General features: G+C 40.1%; 1 long non-coding RNA gene across 2 annotated transcripts in view; it reads right to left on the reverse strand.

Moving 5' to 3' along the window:
* The window catches only part of LOC144617117 (uncharacterized), a 49,463-nt gene that overhangs the window by 24,288 nt on the left and 8,535 nt on the right, over positions 1-16,640 (reverse strand). The window contains exons 1-2 of one of the 2 annotated variants that reach the window (XR_013557172.2): positions 10,165-10,300; positions 7,835-7,957 (exon numbers count right to left, since the gene is read on the reverse strand). This is a non-coding gene — a long non-coding RNA (uncharacterized LOC144617117). Of the gene's footprint in view, positions 1-7,834; positions 7,958-10,164; positions 10,301-16,640 lie in introns of those variants that run through there. The other variant, XR_013557173.2, reaches the window with a different exon arrangement.

Consider the following 16,640-nt stretch of genomic DNA (forward strand, 5'->3'; position numbering starts at 1 on the left):
CCATTTTAAACAAGCTGTGTCAGCTGATTTCGGTGAGGCCGCTATGCTTACAATTTACTATGGTAAATACTAAGAAGCAGAGCCCAGGGCTTCCAAATCTGGTGCCAAGTTGAAGTGAAAGCAAAGAAGCAAGGAAAAGGTAAGAACAGTCCAATCCATTTTAATGGTCACAGACAGGCTCCTAGAAGGGAGATGAATAAGACAACGAATACCCTAAGGTAAAAGCCACATAACAGATCAAATGCTTCTTTTATTTACGACAAATACTTATGATATTCATTGAGGATTAACAATTGAAGATCAACAATATTCTCAACATTATACAATAGGGCAAAGTTACAACCAGAGGGGAAAGATACAAATAAGATGTAAAAACACATCTCATCTGGGAATAAAGAGACACACCTAGTAGATAATTAAGACAGTAACCTAGGAGATTCCTGGCATTTTAAGTTTACGCACAGTTATAGTTTCTGCCTATGTACAAAATAAAGACTTTTGTGTTAACATCAGTTAAAAGGGACAGTTCCCAAACAGTAAAAAAATAATAATAATAATTAAAAATCAAAAAATTTTTAAAAGGCAATAAATCACAACAACCCAAATTACAAATGTCATAACTGGCAATGTTATGATAACAAATTGTCCCCAATGTCAAGCTCAATGACTAGTATGTGATTGGCATTTCATACATGTTCTGTGAACTGAACTGAATTAACAATTACGTGACTCTAACACTGCCCAGTAAAAAACATAGCACCATCAAATGTTACACTTTGATACTAAATTATTTATATGGTGATTTCTCTGACTCACTATACTGTTTGATAGCAAATCTTCTGAGAATATTTTTAAATATAACGAACTACAAAGCACATCAAATGTGCCTTAATCATGCTGTGATTGGCCAATTATATTGGTCTTCTTCTAGGCCCCAAACTTCTGTAAGGTAGGAACTCAAATGCCTACTAGGGACTATTAGGAACAGAAATGACCAGGGGCTGGGGAGAACAGATTCACGCGTGCCTCACCCAAAGGGAGTTGCGGTTCACATTTGGGTTCAAGATGGCGACGCAGGAAGTCTCTGAACTCCCCTCCTCCGTGGGACGCACCACATTATACTAATTAACAGAACAATTCCTCCTGAGGAACTGAGCACTGAGTATGCAGCTACTGAACAGCCAAAGACAGAGAGAACAGCAAGAGAACAGAGAGAAATAAAGACACCGTAACAAAGGAAACCCCCAACCCAACACTGTGAAGAGCCGTGGAGAGGGATAGTACCGAGGGCCTGGGAGCAGAGCCCTCTGTCCTCGGGTACAGGAAAACACAACAAAACAAAATGTGGTTTAAAAGAACAGCTAGCAAGCAAAGGAAACAACACTAGAACTCTGCCCAGCAGTAGAGGGGCTGCGGGAAAGCTCTCCAGGTCAGAGGGACTGAAGAACGACACGGTTTACATCCCTGCCCCCCCTTAAAAGCCTAGACTGAAGCAGGGTCTGCACATCTTAACAGGCGAGTCTCAGTGAGCTCATGACCTCCGAGAGCCCGGGGCCTTCAAACCCACAAGGGCTCAATGTGGTGTCGGAGTACAGAAAACTAGCTATGGTTTGGTGGCAATATTTTATTTGTACTGTTTTATCCTGTGTTATTGACTTTTTAAAATTTCTGTTGTTTTGTTTTGATTTCTTTTTCTTTTCATTTTGTTCTTTTCTTTCTGATTCTCTTTTTTCTTTTCTCCTTTGTTTCTTCTCCTTTTTCCTGTCCTTTTTTTCTCTTTGCTTTGATTATTTTCCTTTCTTTTTTCACTTCTTTTTTCTTTTGTCATGTTTTTCATCACTCTCTCTGTAAAATGCCATCATTTAAAAGAGTAGCTAGCATATACAGCCACAGGTCCAGCCATCCAGCAAAAGCCACCAAGAACACACAAGTGTGCATGGGGTCAACATACACAAGACCTCTCCTTCAACTTCAGGGTGAAGTAGCCATTTCACCCAACCCATAGCAACAAACACAGAAAGTCAAGCAAAATGGGGAGACAGAGGAATGTGTTCCAAAAGAAAGAACAAAAAGATACCTCAGTAAAAGAAATTAAATAAAACAGAGATAAGTAATATGGCTGATAAAGAATTTAAAGTAATGATCACCATGATACTCACTAGGCTGGAGAAAAGAATGGAATAACTCAGTGAGATCCTCAATAAAGAGAAGAAAATATTAAAAAGAACCAATCAGAGCTGAATAATACAATACCTGAAATTTAAAAACACACTAGAGGGAATCAGCAGTAGATTACAGAATGCAGAGGAACATATCAGCAGTCTGGAAGACAGGGCAATGGAAAGCACACAAGCTTAACAGCAAATGGAGAAAAGAATTTTTTTTTTTAATGAGGATAGATTAAGAGATATCTTTTTTTAATCTTTTTTATTTTAATGATTATTTATTTTTGAGAGAGAGAGAGAAAGTGAGTGGGAGAGGGGCAGAGAGAGAGAGACACACACACAGGAGATCTCTTGAACAGCATCAAGTGAATAAACATTTGCATCACAGAGTTCCCAGAAGAACAAAAGAGAGAGAAAAGTGTAAAAAAACTTGTTTGAAGAAACAATAACTGCCAACTTCCCTAACCTAAGGAGGAAAATAGACATCCAAGTCCAAGAAGCACAGAATTCCAAACAAGATTAACCCATACAAGACCTCCCCACTGCACATAATAACTAAAATGTCAGAGGTTAAAGATAAAGAAAGAATCCTAAAAGCAGCAAGAGAGAAAAAAGTGACCTACAAGGGAAAACCTATAATGCTCTCGGCTGATTTTTCACTAGAAACTTTGCAAACCAGAAGGGAGTGGCATGGCATAGCCAAAGTGCTAAGAGAAAAAAACCTACAATCAAGAATACTCTATTTAGGGGCTCCTGGGTGGCTCAGTCGGTTAGGAGTCCGACTTCGGCCCAGGTCACGATCCCACAGTTTGTGAGTTCGAGCCCCACATCGGGCCCTGTGCTGACAGCTCGGAGCCTGGAGCCTGTTTCGGATTCTGTGTCTCATTCTCTCTCTGTCCCTCCCCCACTTGTGCTCTGTCTCTCTCTGTCTCTCAAAAATAAATAAAAAATTTAAAAAAAAATTTTTTTTTAAAAAAAGGAATACTCTATCTAGCAAGGTTATCATTCAGATTTGAAGGAAAGATAGAGTTTTCTAGACAAACAAAAGATAAGGAGTTTATCACCACTAAACCAGCCTTACAAGAAATGTGAAAGAGACTATTCTGAGGAAGAGAAATGGCCATAATTAGACATAAGAAAAATATGAATAAAAAGACACAAAAAATAGCGACATATACATAAAATGTGGAGAAGGAGTAAGAAGGGAACAGAAGGGGGGAAACAAAAAGAAAAAACCTTTTTCTTATTCTGTTTTTCTTTTTTTTTTTCAGAATGTGTTCAAACTTAAATGACCATCAAATTAATATGGACTGTTATTTATAAAAAAACAAGAAAACAAATTTTTTAAATGGCAATAAATACAGGGCGCCTGGGTGGCTCAGTCAGTTAAGCATTCGATTCTTGATTTTGGTTCAGGTCATGATCTCAGGGTCATGACTTCAAGCCCCACATTGGGCTCCCTGCTGAGCAGTGAACCTGATTAATATTCTCTCTCTCCCATGGCCATAAATACATACTATCAATAATTACTTTAAATGTAAATGGCCTATATGCTCTAAACAAAAGATATACAGTGGCAGAATTGATTAAACAACAAGACCCATCAGGATGCCTGGGTGGCTCAATCGGTTGAGCATCTGACTCTTGATTTCAGCTCAGGTCATGATCTCACGGTCATGGCATTGAGCCCCACGTTGGGCTCCATGCTTAGCGTAGAGCCTGCTTAGGATTCTCTCTTTCCCTCTCGCTGCCCCTCCCGGGCTCTCTCTCTCAAAACAAAACAAAACAAAACAAAAAGACCCTATAAGAAACTCCCGTCGGGCCCAAAGATGCATCCAAACTGAAAGTGAAGGGATGGAAAAACATCCACCATGCAAATGGAAGCCAAAAAAGCAAAAGCAAAAGCAAAAAACCCAGGGTAACGATACTTACATCAGGAAAAATAGACTTTAAAACAAAGACTGTAATAAGAGACAAAGAAAGGCGTTACCTAATGATAAAGGGATCAATCCAATAAGAAGATATCACAATTGTAAATAGCTATGAACCCAAGACTGAAGCACCTAAACACATAAAGCAAATATTGACGAACATAAAGAGAAAAGTTGATGGTAATGCAGTAATACTAGGGGACTTTAACACTCCACTTACATTAATGGACAGATCATCCAGGCAAAAAATCTATAAAGAAACACTGACACATTGGACCAGATGGGCATAATAGATACATACAGAACATTCCATTCTAAAACAACACAAACCACATTCTTTTCAAGTGTGTATGGAACATTCTCTAGAATAGATCACATATTAGATCATAACACAAGCCTCAATAAATTTAAGAAGATTGAAACATACCACACATCTTTTCTGACCACAAGAGTATGAAACTAGAAATAAATAACAAAAAAAAAAAAAAAAAAAAAAACACTGGAAAAAAATATGGAGACTAAACATGATACTAGACAGCCAATGGATCAATGAAATAATCAAAGAGGAAATTAAAAACTACATGGAGAAAAATGAAAATGAAAACACATGGTTCAAAATCTCTGGGACACAGGGGCGCCTGGGTGGCTCAGTCAGCTAAGTGTCCGACTTCAGCTCAGGTCACGATCTTGCAGTTCATGGGTTCGAGCCCCATGTCGGGCTCTGTACTGACAGCTCAGAGCCTGGAGCCTGTTTCAGATTCTGTGTCTCCCTCTCTCTCTGACCCACCCCGTTCATGCTCTATCTCTCTGTCTCAAAAATAAATAAACGTTAAAAAAAAATAAAAAATAAAATAATCTCTGGGACACAGCGAAAACAGTTATGAGTTAAGTACATAGCAATACAGGCCTAAATCAAGAAGAAAGAATCAAATGAACAATCTAACCTTATTCTCTATTAAGTAAAAAGAGAAAGGACCCTAATAAATAAAATCAGAAGTGAGAGAGAAGTAAATGCCACAGAAATACAAAGGACTCTAAGAGAACACTATGAAAAAGTATATGCCAACAAACAATGTAGAAGAAATGGATAAATTTCTAGAAACATGTAATCTTCCAAAACAGAACCAAGAAGAAATAGAAAATCTGAAAAGATCAATTACAAGTAACTAAATTGAATTGGTAATCAAAAACTACCAAAAGATAAAAAGTCCAGAACTAGATGGATTTACAAGGAATTCTATCGGACATTTAAAGAATGCAAATATTCTCAATGTTCTCAAATGTTCTCAAAATATTCCAAAACAAAACAAAACAAAACAGAAGAGAAAGGGAAGCTTACAAATACATTCTACAAGTCCAGATTTACCCTGATACCAAAACCAGACAAAGGTACCACAAAAAAAGAAAAACTACAGGTCAATATTCCTAATGAAAACATATGCAAAAATCCTCAACAAAATATTAGCAAACCTCATACCACAACACATTAGAAAGATCACTCACCAAGATCAAGTGGGATTTATTCCTGGGATTCAAGGATGGCTCAATATTCACAAATCAATCAATGTCATACACCACATCAAAAAAACAAAGGATAGGGGCGCCTGAGTGGCTCAGTCAGTTACGCATCTGACTTGGGCTCAGGTCATGATCTTGCGATCTGTGAGTTCAAGCCCCACGTGGGGCTCTGTGGTGACAGCTCAGAGCCTGGAGCCTGCTTCCAATTCTGTGTCTCCCTCTCTCTCTGCCCCTGCCTAGCTCACGTTCTGTCTCTCTCTCAAAAATAAATAAATATTTTTTTAAAAAAAAGGATAAAAATCCTATGATTAGGGCGTCTGGGAGGCCTAGTCAGTTAAGCATCTGACTTCGGCTCAGGTCATGATCTTGCAGTTCGTGGGTTCGAGCCCCACATCAGGCTCTGTGCTGACAGCTCAGAGCCTGGAACATGCTTCACATCCTGTGTCTCCCTCTCTCTCTCTGCCCCTCCCCCACTCACACTCTCTCTCTTTCTCAGAAATGAAACATTTAAAAAATTTTCTTTAATCATATGATATAGGCCCCCACTTATGGAATATGTAAGTCACAGGAATAAAAGGCAGAGCATCATGAATACAGTCAGTGACACTGGGATAGCAATGTACAGAGATAGATGGTAACTACACTTGTGGGGAATGCAGCATAATGTATAAATTTGTCAAATCACCAAGTTATATTCCTGAAACTAATGTAACATTGTGTATTAACAATACTCAAATTTTCAAAACGTGCTTACCAAAAAAAAAAAAAAAAAAAAAAAAAAGAGCCACAGGGAGCTTCAGCCACTCTCCTGCTTCATAAATACTGGCAATGTGTTCCGTTTTTAAAACATTATGAAAACCAAACACAGTATGTCTAGGGACCATCTAGGATACCAGATTTCAACTTCTGTCTTAAAAATCAATTTCTTAAATGTAGGGATCCAAAACAAGAAAGTGGACAAGCCGGGGGGGGGGGGGGGGGGGGGAGAAAGAGAGAGGGGGTGGGGGGAAGAGAGAGAGAGAGACAAACCAAGAAACAGACTCATAACTATAACAAACAAACCGATGGTGAGCAGAGTGGAGGTGGGGGGAGGCAGAGGGTGAAACCGGTGATGGGGATTAAGGAGGGTCCTTGTGATGAGCACTGGGTAATGTATGAAGTGCTGAATCACGATATTGTACACCTGAAAATAACAGAATACTCTAAGTTAACTATACTGAAGTTAAAATTAAAACTTTATAAACAAAAAACAAATCAAGAAAGTGGATCTAGAAAGCTACAATGTGGCAAATAGAAAGGGAAAAGAAGTTTAAGTTTGGGAAAAGGAGATAAGAGGGAAGGAGTAAAGTCTACTCAGCTAAAAAGGTGGAAGTTCTATATCATCACAAAAACGTAGCCTCACCTGCATGTCTGAGTCGGTTGAGCACCTAGTTCTTGATTTGGGCTCAGATCATAATCTCACGGTTCATGAGATCAAGCCCCACAGTGAGCCCTGTGTCAGATTCCGTGCTTACGGTGCAGAGCCTGTTTGGGATTCTCTCTCCCTCTCTCTCTCTCTCTCATTCTCTCTCAAAACAAATACACATTTTTAACAAATAAAAAATAAACAAAAACAAAGACAAAAATGTAGCCTACTCCAGAGTCAGTACATACTCGTTCACAGAACCAAGACATAACACATAAGCTGCGTTTTAAAACTTTTTTCATTATATATTTTTGTTTATTTCACATCTTCCACTTATCTAGAACTTTTGAGGGGGGCGGGTGGGGGAATAATAATACAAGCAGAAGCAAACAATCTGGTTGACTTTTCTTCCTTCTGGGGAGGAAAGAAGTTTCTAAAGTCACAGGATCCTAGAATTTTCCAACACAACCGTGGCTCCAGACCGTAACTTCCAAGAGTAAGTATAGCTCAGGGAAGCTACTCCACCGGTCTGAAGCAACAGTTTGTAGCAAAGCCCGAACCCGTATCTGCTGACTCCTCCTGTAAGAGTTCTGTACCGCCCCACTGCATGTGTTGAGTCATTCTCGGCAAGCAAAGATGATCTCAATGAGCTCAATGTCCAGGGTAGCCAAAGATCAAATGAGATTGTGTCTATAGATATGTTGCATAAAGCACTAAACAAATACAGGACAGTATTACTTTGTTCCATCCCAAACACAGACTCCCAACACATGTCTAATTTTAAATCAAAGCGTGTTATATTGGTAAAAATTTACCCGTGAACTTTCTAGCTTTTGTGTCTTCTAGCTTTTGATTTTCTCTTAGTCAAGTTGATGAGTCACGGGTTAACAGGCGGACAGCAAGACGCTTCCGTAGCATTCAGAGTCCGGCACTTTAACCTGTAAGGAAGAGGAAGAACAAGAGAAAGAAGAAGAAGGAAGCAAAAACTGTCCCGTGATGAATTGTTAATGGTCACCTACACTGCCAATAATGGCATGAATTAATGATTGTGAGCGAGGAAAGCCAAAGGTTAACAACTACATCAATCTATTATCAAAGTACACCTGCATCTGCCAGAAGTATTGGCTTTCATAAATATGGTCTCCTGCAAACCTCCTCCAACAAGCAAGCATGTCGAGGGGCACTTGGGTGGCTCAGTCAGTTAAGTGTCTGGCTTCAGCTCAGGTCATGATCACACGGTGTGTGGGTTCGAGCCCCACGTCGGGCTCTGTGCTGACAGCTCAGATCCTGCAGCCTGCCTCGGATTCTGTCTCTCTCGCTCTCTGCCCCTCCCCCACTTACACTCTGTCACGCTCTCTCTCTCTCTCTCTCTCTCTCTCAAAAATAAATAATCATTAAAAAAAAACTTTTAAAGAAACAAATAAGCATGTTGAAACAGAGGAAGCCTTAAACAATGTTTTCAGAATCAAATGGAAAGCCCCGGCAATTTTTCGAGCACCCAGTTCTGTCTACTCCCAATCTCCTGAGCTACCTCTCCTTCCCAAACTGGGAATCTAGAATACCCTTAGTCAGAAATATAGCTGTGTTCAGGGACAGTGTGAAACATGGAGTTCATTTTATTCCTTGATCTAAATTCTAGTTTATCCTGTGGAAGACAGATCTTAGAAATCTCTAAGAATCCTGGCAGGTACAACCAATGAGCTTGACGTTTTTGCCACAACAACAAAAAGCAAAATACAACAGTACCTGCTGATGGTGGAGAACACCATCCATACAACTTAAACAGTCTGGGAGAGACGTTTGTGGCTACAGTAATCAGCAAATAACATTCAGTGATAGTCGTTCCTTAAGAGACCGAGTTCTGCCGCCTGCCACAACACTTAATTTTTAAATGTTGATGCAGGGAAATATTCCTTCATTCCAGTGTTATGCCCAGAATTCGTGATCCCCAAAGACCACTAGGGAGCCGAGTCCGAGGCAAAAGCAAAAGAACCTTTATTCGAGCTAGCTCGAGCTCAATCCCCTACCTGCACCGACGCAGCGGTGAGATACCAGGGAGAGAGAGCGAGTTTCAAAAGCACAAAGGTTTTATAGGGGTCTAGGGGCAGTTGGTGAGGTAATGGCTGTGGCCTCAGCCGATTGGCTGGGGAAGGGTCGTGGCCTCGGCCGATTGGCTGGGGAAGGGTCGTGGCCTCGGCCGATTGGCTGGGGAAGGGTCGGAGTCCTGTTACGCAGGTCGCTGGGCGTGTTTTGATCAGGAAGTTTGAACGGGTGAGCGGGAGGTTACTCAAGGGGAGGAGGCGCGGTCGGAGGTGTCTGTGATTTTCCCGGAAAAGGGGTCATGTCGGGGACATAGTCACTCAAGGTGGAGGACACAGAACAAGATGGAGTCGGCCGGCGTAGGCCCGCCCTTTCACCAGCTGTGTTTGAGATAGCATGTGCATAGTGGGAGAACACTCATTCTCATACAGGAATGAATAAAAGACCTATTGTAGCTTTCGTTCTTTGATTTCTGCCTTTGATTTCTGCCTGTAGTGCCAAGAGGCAGTCAAAATATTTCATGACTACTATAACCTGCTCACAATTAGTTTTCTAAAAGCTGAGCAGAGAAAGACTGAGTTTATCCAGTCTCGTACATACATACGTAACAGTCTGACATTATTAAAAGTACACTGAAAGTTGAACTTGACACACAATTCACCCTGAACTGAGACACAGATTAAACGTGTTCCCGGCCAGGTTTTACTAAAAGATAATTCTCTGTAGCACTCAGGTTTCATTCTGGAAAAAGCTTCTCCTTTTTCTTTTTCCTTTCACTAGGATTTCTCCTCCTGCAGTCACTTCAAAATTCTTACACTTGACATGTCTGAATCTGAGGACCAAATAGAAGCCTATTGTTAACACTGATAAAAAAAAAATTCATTCTACTCTCTGCTCAATACCAATTTATGAAGACCACCTATATATCCCCTCTTTGTTAAAAGCGTCCCAAGAAACACAACATCCCTCTTCTTTAGGGAACACAATTATCAGTCATAATTTCATTCATTCATGAAAATTGTCCCCAATTCCATCCAACGTTGATTCCTAAGCCCATACCCTTCTCCTTTCCTTTCCCCCTTAGCTTTGAGGATTTTTAACTCACAATGGGTTACTTCGGACCAGGAACTCACTTCTGATGGAAAGACGAGGGTGCAAGCCAGATTTTCCAAGTAGGAGAAAATTTCACTCTCTGAAACACCCAGAAGATTCTTGAAATACCATGTTGTCCAACAAATCCCATTCTTTAAAACAAGAAAAACATTCAGCATTGAAGAACAGGAGAGCGGACAAATAGCTCAGAAGTAAATACAGTAAAACCTTAGATTGCGAGTCACTTACTCTGCGAGTGTCCCAGAGGACAAGCAAACGTTTCTTTTTTTAATTTTTATTTAATTTATTTTTTTTAATTTACATCCAAGTTAGTTAGCATCTAGTGCAACAATGATTCCAGGGGTAGATTCCTTAATGTCCCTTCCCCATTTAGCCCATTCCCCCTCCCTCAACCCCTCCAGCAACCTTCTATTTGTTCTCCATATTTAAGAGTCTCTTACGTTTTTGTCCCCCTCCCTGTTTTTATATTATTTCTACAAGCAAACCCTTCTAATAAATTTTAATTTGATAAGCGAGCGATGGCTTGCAGTACAAGTAGTAGGTGACGCGAAATGTCACGTGATCACAAGTGAGCCAACGGTTCTTGAAACTCGCTTTGATATACGAGTCCTCTGGATTACAAGCATGTTTCTGGAACAAATTATGCTCGCAAACCAAGGTTTTACTATAAATAACTCTTTGGCCCACTTGCGACACTATGCAGCGCCCTCGAAAAAGTAATTTGCTGAATGGCCCATGGTCACATGTAACAGTTAAATGGGTGTCCGAGAAGTGAGCCAATTACACCCTTCCTACTACATGATCTCGTCTATTATGTGGGTGATTTTATATGGTCCACAGTAACTGTGGCCTCTTTCATCACTGCCCTTGCCTTTGGTGATGGTTCATAGATTGTATGGAAACTAGCCATCACATCATCATACACAAGATACTTCTGCTCTTAAAAGTGAAACTCCCTCCGGCATCAATGCTGCCCGTAACCAACCCATTTAAGTGTTCCTCCCCCAAATTTACTTCTTTCCCCCTTCAAATGTTTTCCATTTCTAGAGCTGCTAGGAAGCTAGTCTCAGCGGCAGGCATCGAACATTATAGGAGCCCCTCAAGAGGCCATTCCAAGAAAAGCCAGCTCTCAGAAAACTGGAGCTCCAAAATCGGAAAGTGCCTCACGGTCTTCCCAGCCTTCTCTCCCCAGTTCTTGAGATTTCACGTAAAGCAACAGTTCTCCATCCTGGCTGCAAAATAAAATAAACCAGGAAGCATTGAAAATCCCACTGCTGAGGCTGCCCCCTGAACCAATTAAGCCAACATCCCTGGGGACAAAGCTGGGCGTCTGTATTCTTTTCGGCTCTCCCAGCAATTCTTTTTTTTTTTTTTTTTTTTTTTTTTTTTTTAATATATGAAATTTATTGTCAAATTGGTTTCCATACAACACCCAGTGCTCATCCCAAAAGGTGCCCTCCTCAATACCCATCACCCACCCTACCCTCCCTCCCACCCCCCCCCCCCATCAACCCTCAGTTTGTTCTCACTTTTTAACAGTCTCTTATGCTTTGGCTCTCACCCACTCTAACCTCTTTTTTTTTTTTTTCCCTTCCCCTCCCCATGGGTTTCTGTTAAGTTTCTCAGGATCCACATAAGAGTGAAACCATATGGTATCTGTCTTTCTCTGTATGGCTTATTTCACTTAGCATCACACTCTCCAGTTCCATCCACGTTGCTACAAAAGGCCATATTTCATTCTTTCTCATTGCCACGTAGTATTCCATTGTGTATATAAACCACAATTTCTTGATCCATTCATCAGTTGATGGACATTTAGGCTCTTTCCAGAATTTGGCTATTGTTGAGAGTGCTGCTATAAACATTGGGGTACAAGTGCCCCTATGCATCAGTACTCCTGTATCCCTTGGATAAATTCCTAGCAGTGCTATTGCTGGGTCATAGGGTAGATCTATTTTTAATTTTCTGAGGAACCTCCACACTGCTTTCCAGAGCGGCTGCACCAATTTGCATTCCCACCAACAGTGCAAGAGGGTTCCCGTTTCTCCACATCCTCTCCAGCATCTATAGTCTCCTGATTTCTTCATTTTGGCCACTCTGACTGGCGTGAGGTGATATCTGAGTGTGGTTTTGATTTGTATTTCCCTGATGAGGAGCGACATTGAACATCTTTTCATGTGCCTGTTGGCCATCCGGATGTCTTCTTTAGAGAAGTGTCTATTCATGTTTTCTGCCCATTTCTTCACTGGGTTATTTGTTTTTCGGGTGTGGAGTTTGGTGAGCTCTTTATAGATTTTGGATACTAGCCCTTTGTCCGATATGTCATTTGCAAATATCTTTTCCCATTCCGTTGGTTGCCTTTTAGTTTTGTTGGTTGTTTCCTTTGCTGTGCAGAAGCTTTTTATCTTCATAAAGTCCCAGTAATTCACTTTTGCTTTTAATTCCCTTGCCTTTGGGGATGTGTCGAGTAAGAGATTGCTACGGCTGAGGTCAGAGAGGTCTTTTCCTGCTTTCTCCTCTAAGGTTTTGATGGTTTCCTGTCTCACATTCAGGTCCTTTATCTATTTTGAGTTTATTTTTGTGAATGGTGTGAGAAAGTGGTCTAGTTTCAACCTTCTGCATGTTGCTGTCCAGTTCTCCCAGCACCATTTGTTAAAGAGACTGTATTTTTTCCATTGGATGTTCCTTCCTGCTTTGTCAAAGATGAGTTGGCCATATGTTTGTGGGTCTAGTTCTGAGGTTTCTATTCTATTCCATTGGTCTATGTGTCTGTTTTTGTGCCAATACCATGCTATCTTGATGATTACAGCTTTGTAGTAGAGGCTAAAGTCTGGGATTGTGATGCCTCCTGCTTTGGTCTTCTTCTTCAAAATTACTTTGGCTATTCGGGGCCTTTTGTGGTTCCATATGAATTTTAGGATTGCTTGTTCTAGTTTCGAGAAGAATACTGGTGCAATTTTGATTGGGATTGCATTGAATGTGTAGATAGCTTTGGGTAGTATTGACATTTTGACAATATTTATCCTTCCAATCCATGAGCAGGGAATGTCTTTCCATTTCTTTATATCTTCTTCAATTACCTTCATAAGCTTTCTATAGTTTTCAGCATACAGATCTTTTACATCTTTGGTTAGATTTATTCCTAGGTATTTTATGCTTCTTGGTGCAATTGTGAATGGGATCAGTTTCTTTATTTGTCTTTCTGTCGCTTCATTGTTAGTATATAAGAATGCAACTGATTTCTGTACATTGATTTTGTATCCTGCAACTTTGCTGAATTCATGTATCAGTTCTAGCAGACTTTTGGTGGAGTCTATCGGATTTTCCATGTACAATATCATGTCATCTGCAAAAAGCGAAAGCTTGACTTCATCTTTGCCAATTTTGATGCCTTTGATTTCCTTTTGTTGTCTGATTGCTGATGCTAGAACTTCCAACACTATGTTAAACAACAGCGGTGAGAGTGGACATCCCTGTCGTGTTCCTGATCTCAGGGAAAAAGCTCTCAGTTTTTCCCCGTTGAGGATGATGTTAGCTGTGGGCTTTTCATAAATGGCTTTTATGATCTTTAAGTATGTTCCTTCTATCCCGACTTTCTCAAGGGTTTTTATTAAGAAAGGGTGCTGGATTCTGTCAAAGGCCTTTTCTGCATCGATTGACAGGATCATATGGTTCTTCTCTTTTTTTTTTGTTAATGTGATGTATCACGTTGATTGATTTGCGAATGTTGAACCAGCCCTGCATCCCAGGAATGAATCCCACTTGATCATGGTGAATAATTCTTTTTATATGCCGTTGAATTCGATTTGCTAGTATCTTATTGAGAATTTTTGCATCCATATTCATCAGGGATATTGGCCTGTAGTTCTCTTTTTTTACTGGGTCTCTGTCTGGTTTAGGAATCAAAGTAATACTGGCTTCATAGAATGAGTCTGGAAGTTTTCCTTCCCTTTCTATTTCTTGGAATAGCTTGAGAAGGATAGGTATTGTCTCTGCTTTAAACGTCTGGTAGAACTCCCCTGGGAAGCCATCTGGTCCTGGACTCTTATTTGTTGGGAGATTTTTGATAACCGATTCAATTTCTTCGCTGGTTATGGGTCTGTTCAAGCTTTCTATTTCCTCCTGATTGAGTTTTGGAAGAGTGTGGGTGTTTAGGAATTTGTCCATTTCTTCCAGGTTGTCCAATTTGTTGGCATATAATTTTTCATAGTATTCCCTGATAATTGTTTGTATCTCTGAGGGATTGGTTGTAATAATTCCATTTTCATTCATGATTTTATCTATTTGGGTCATCTCCCTTTTCTTTTTGAGAAGCCTGGCTAGAGGTTTGTCAATTTTGTTTATTTTTCCAAAAAACCAACTCTTGGTTTCGTTGATCTGCTCTACAGTTTTTTTAGATTCTATATTGTTTATTTCTGCTCTGATCTTTATTATTTCTCTTCTTCTGCTGGGTTTAGGCTGCCTTTGCTGTTCTGCTTCTATTTCCTTTAGGTGTGCTGTTAGATTTTGTATTTGGGATTTTTCTTGTTTCTTGAGATAGGCCTGGATTGCAATGTATTTTCCTCTCAGGACTGCCTTCGCTGCGTCCCAAAGCATTTGGATTGTTGTATTTTCATTTTCGTTTGTTTCCATATATTTTTTAATTTCTTCTCTAATTGCCTGGTTGACCCACTCATTCGTTAGTAGGGTGTTCTTTAACCTCCAGGCTTTTGGAGGTTTTCCAGACTTTTTCCTGTGGTTGATTTCATGCTTCATAGCATTGTGGTCTGAAAGTATGCATGGTATAATTTCAATTCTTGTAAACTTATGAAGGGCTGTTTTGTGACCCAGTATATGATCTATCTTGGAGAATGTTCCATGTGCACTCGAGAAGAAAGTATATTCTGTTGCTTTGGGATGCAGAGTTCTAAATATATCTGTCAAGTCCATCTGATCCAATGTATCATTTAGGGCCCTTGTTTCTTTATTGGCCGTGTGTCTAGATGATCTATCCATTTCTGTAAGTGGGGTGTTAAAGTCCCCTGCAATTACCACATTCTTATCAATAAGGTTGCTTATGTTTATGAGTAATTGTTTTATATATCTGGGGGCTCTGGTATTTGGCGCATAGACATTTATAATTGTTAGCTCTTCCTGATGGATAGACCCTGTAATTATTATATAATGCCCTTCTTCATCTCTTGTTACAGCCTTTAATTTAAAGTCTAGTTTGTCTGATATAAGTATGGCTACTCCAGCTTTCTTTTGGCTTCCAGTAGCATGATAAATAGTTCTCCATCCCCTCACTCTCAATCTAAAGGTGTCCTCAGATCTAAAATGAGTCTCTTGTAGACAGCAAATAGATGGGTCTTGTTTTTTTATCCATTCTGATACCCTATGTCTTTTGGTTGGCGCATTTAATCCATTTACATTCAGTGTTATTATACAAAGATACGGGTTTAGAGTCATTGTGATGTCTGTATGTTTTATGCTTGTAGTGATGTCTCTGGTACTTTGTCTCACAGGACCCCCTTTAGGATCTCTTGTAGGGCTGGTTTAGTGGTGACAAATTCCTTCAGTTTTTGTTTGTTTGGGAAGACCTTTATCTCTCCTTCTATTCTAAATGACAGACTTGCTGGATAAAGGATTCTCGGCTGCATATTTTTTCTGTTTAGCACACTGAAGATATCGTGCCAAGCCTTTCTGGCCTGCCAAGTTTCAAAGGAGAGATCAGTCACGAGTCTTATAGGTCTCCCTTTATATGTGAGGGCACGTTTATCCCTTGCTGTTTTCAGAATTTTCTCTTTATCCTTGTATTTTGCCAGTTTCCCTATGATATGTCGGGCAGAACATCGATTCAAGTTATGTCTGAAGGGAGTTCTCTGTGCCTCTTGGATTTCAATGCCTTTTTCCTTCCCCAGTTCAGGGAAGTTCTCAGCTATAATTTCTTCAAGTACCCCTTCAGCACCTTTCCCTCTCTCTTCCTCCTCTGGGATACCAATTATGCGTATATTATTTCTTTTTAGTGTATCACTTAGTTCTCTAATTTTTCCCTCATACTCCTGGATTTTTTTTATCTCTCTTTCTCTCAGCTTCCTCTTTCTCCATAACTTTATCTTCTAGTTCACCTATTCTCTCCTCTGCCTCTTCAATCTGAGCCGTCGTCGTTTCCATTTTGTTTTGCATTTCGTTTAAAGCGTTTTTCAGCTCCTCGTGACTGTTCCTTAGTCCCTTGATCTCTGTAGCAAGAGATTCTCTGCTGTCCTCTATACTGTTTTCAAGCCCAGCGATTAATTTTATGACTATTATTCTAAATTCACTTTCTGTTATATTATTTCAATCCTTTTTGATCAGTTCATTAGCTGTTGTTATTTCCTAGAGATTCTTCTGGGGGGAATTCTTCCGTTTGGTCATTTTGGATAGTCCCTGGAGTGGTGAGGACCTGGGGGCACTTCCCCTGTGCTGTCGTGTATAACTGGAGTTGGTGGG

The sequence above is a fragment of the Panthera onca genome, chromosome C1 (assembly GCF_046562875.1).
Source record: "Panthera onca isolate mPanOnc1 chromosome C1, mPanOnc1 haplotype 2, whole genome shotgun sequence".
NCBI classification, from domain to species: domain Eukaryota; kingdom Metazoa; phylum Chordata; class Mammalia; order Carnivora; family Felidae; genus Panthera; species Panthera onca.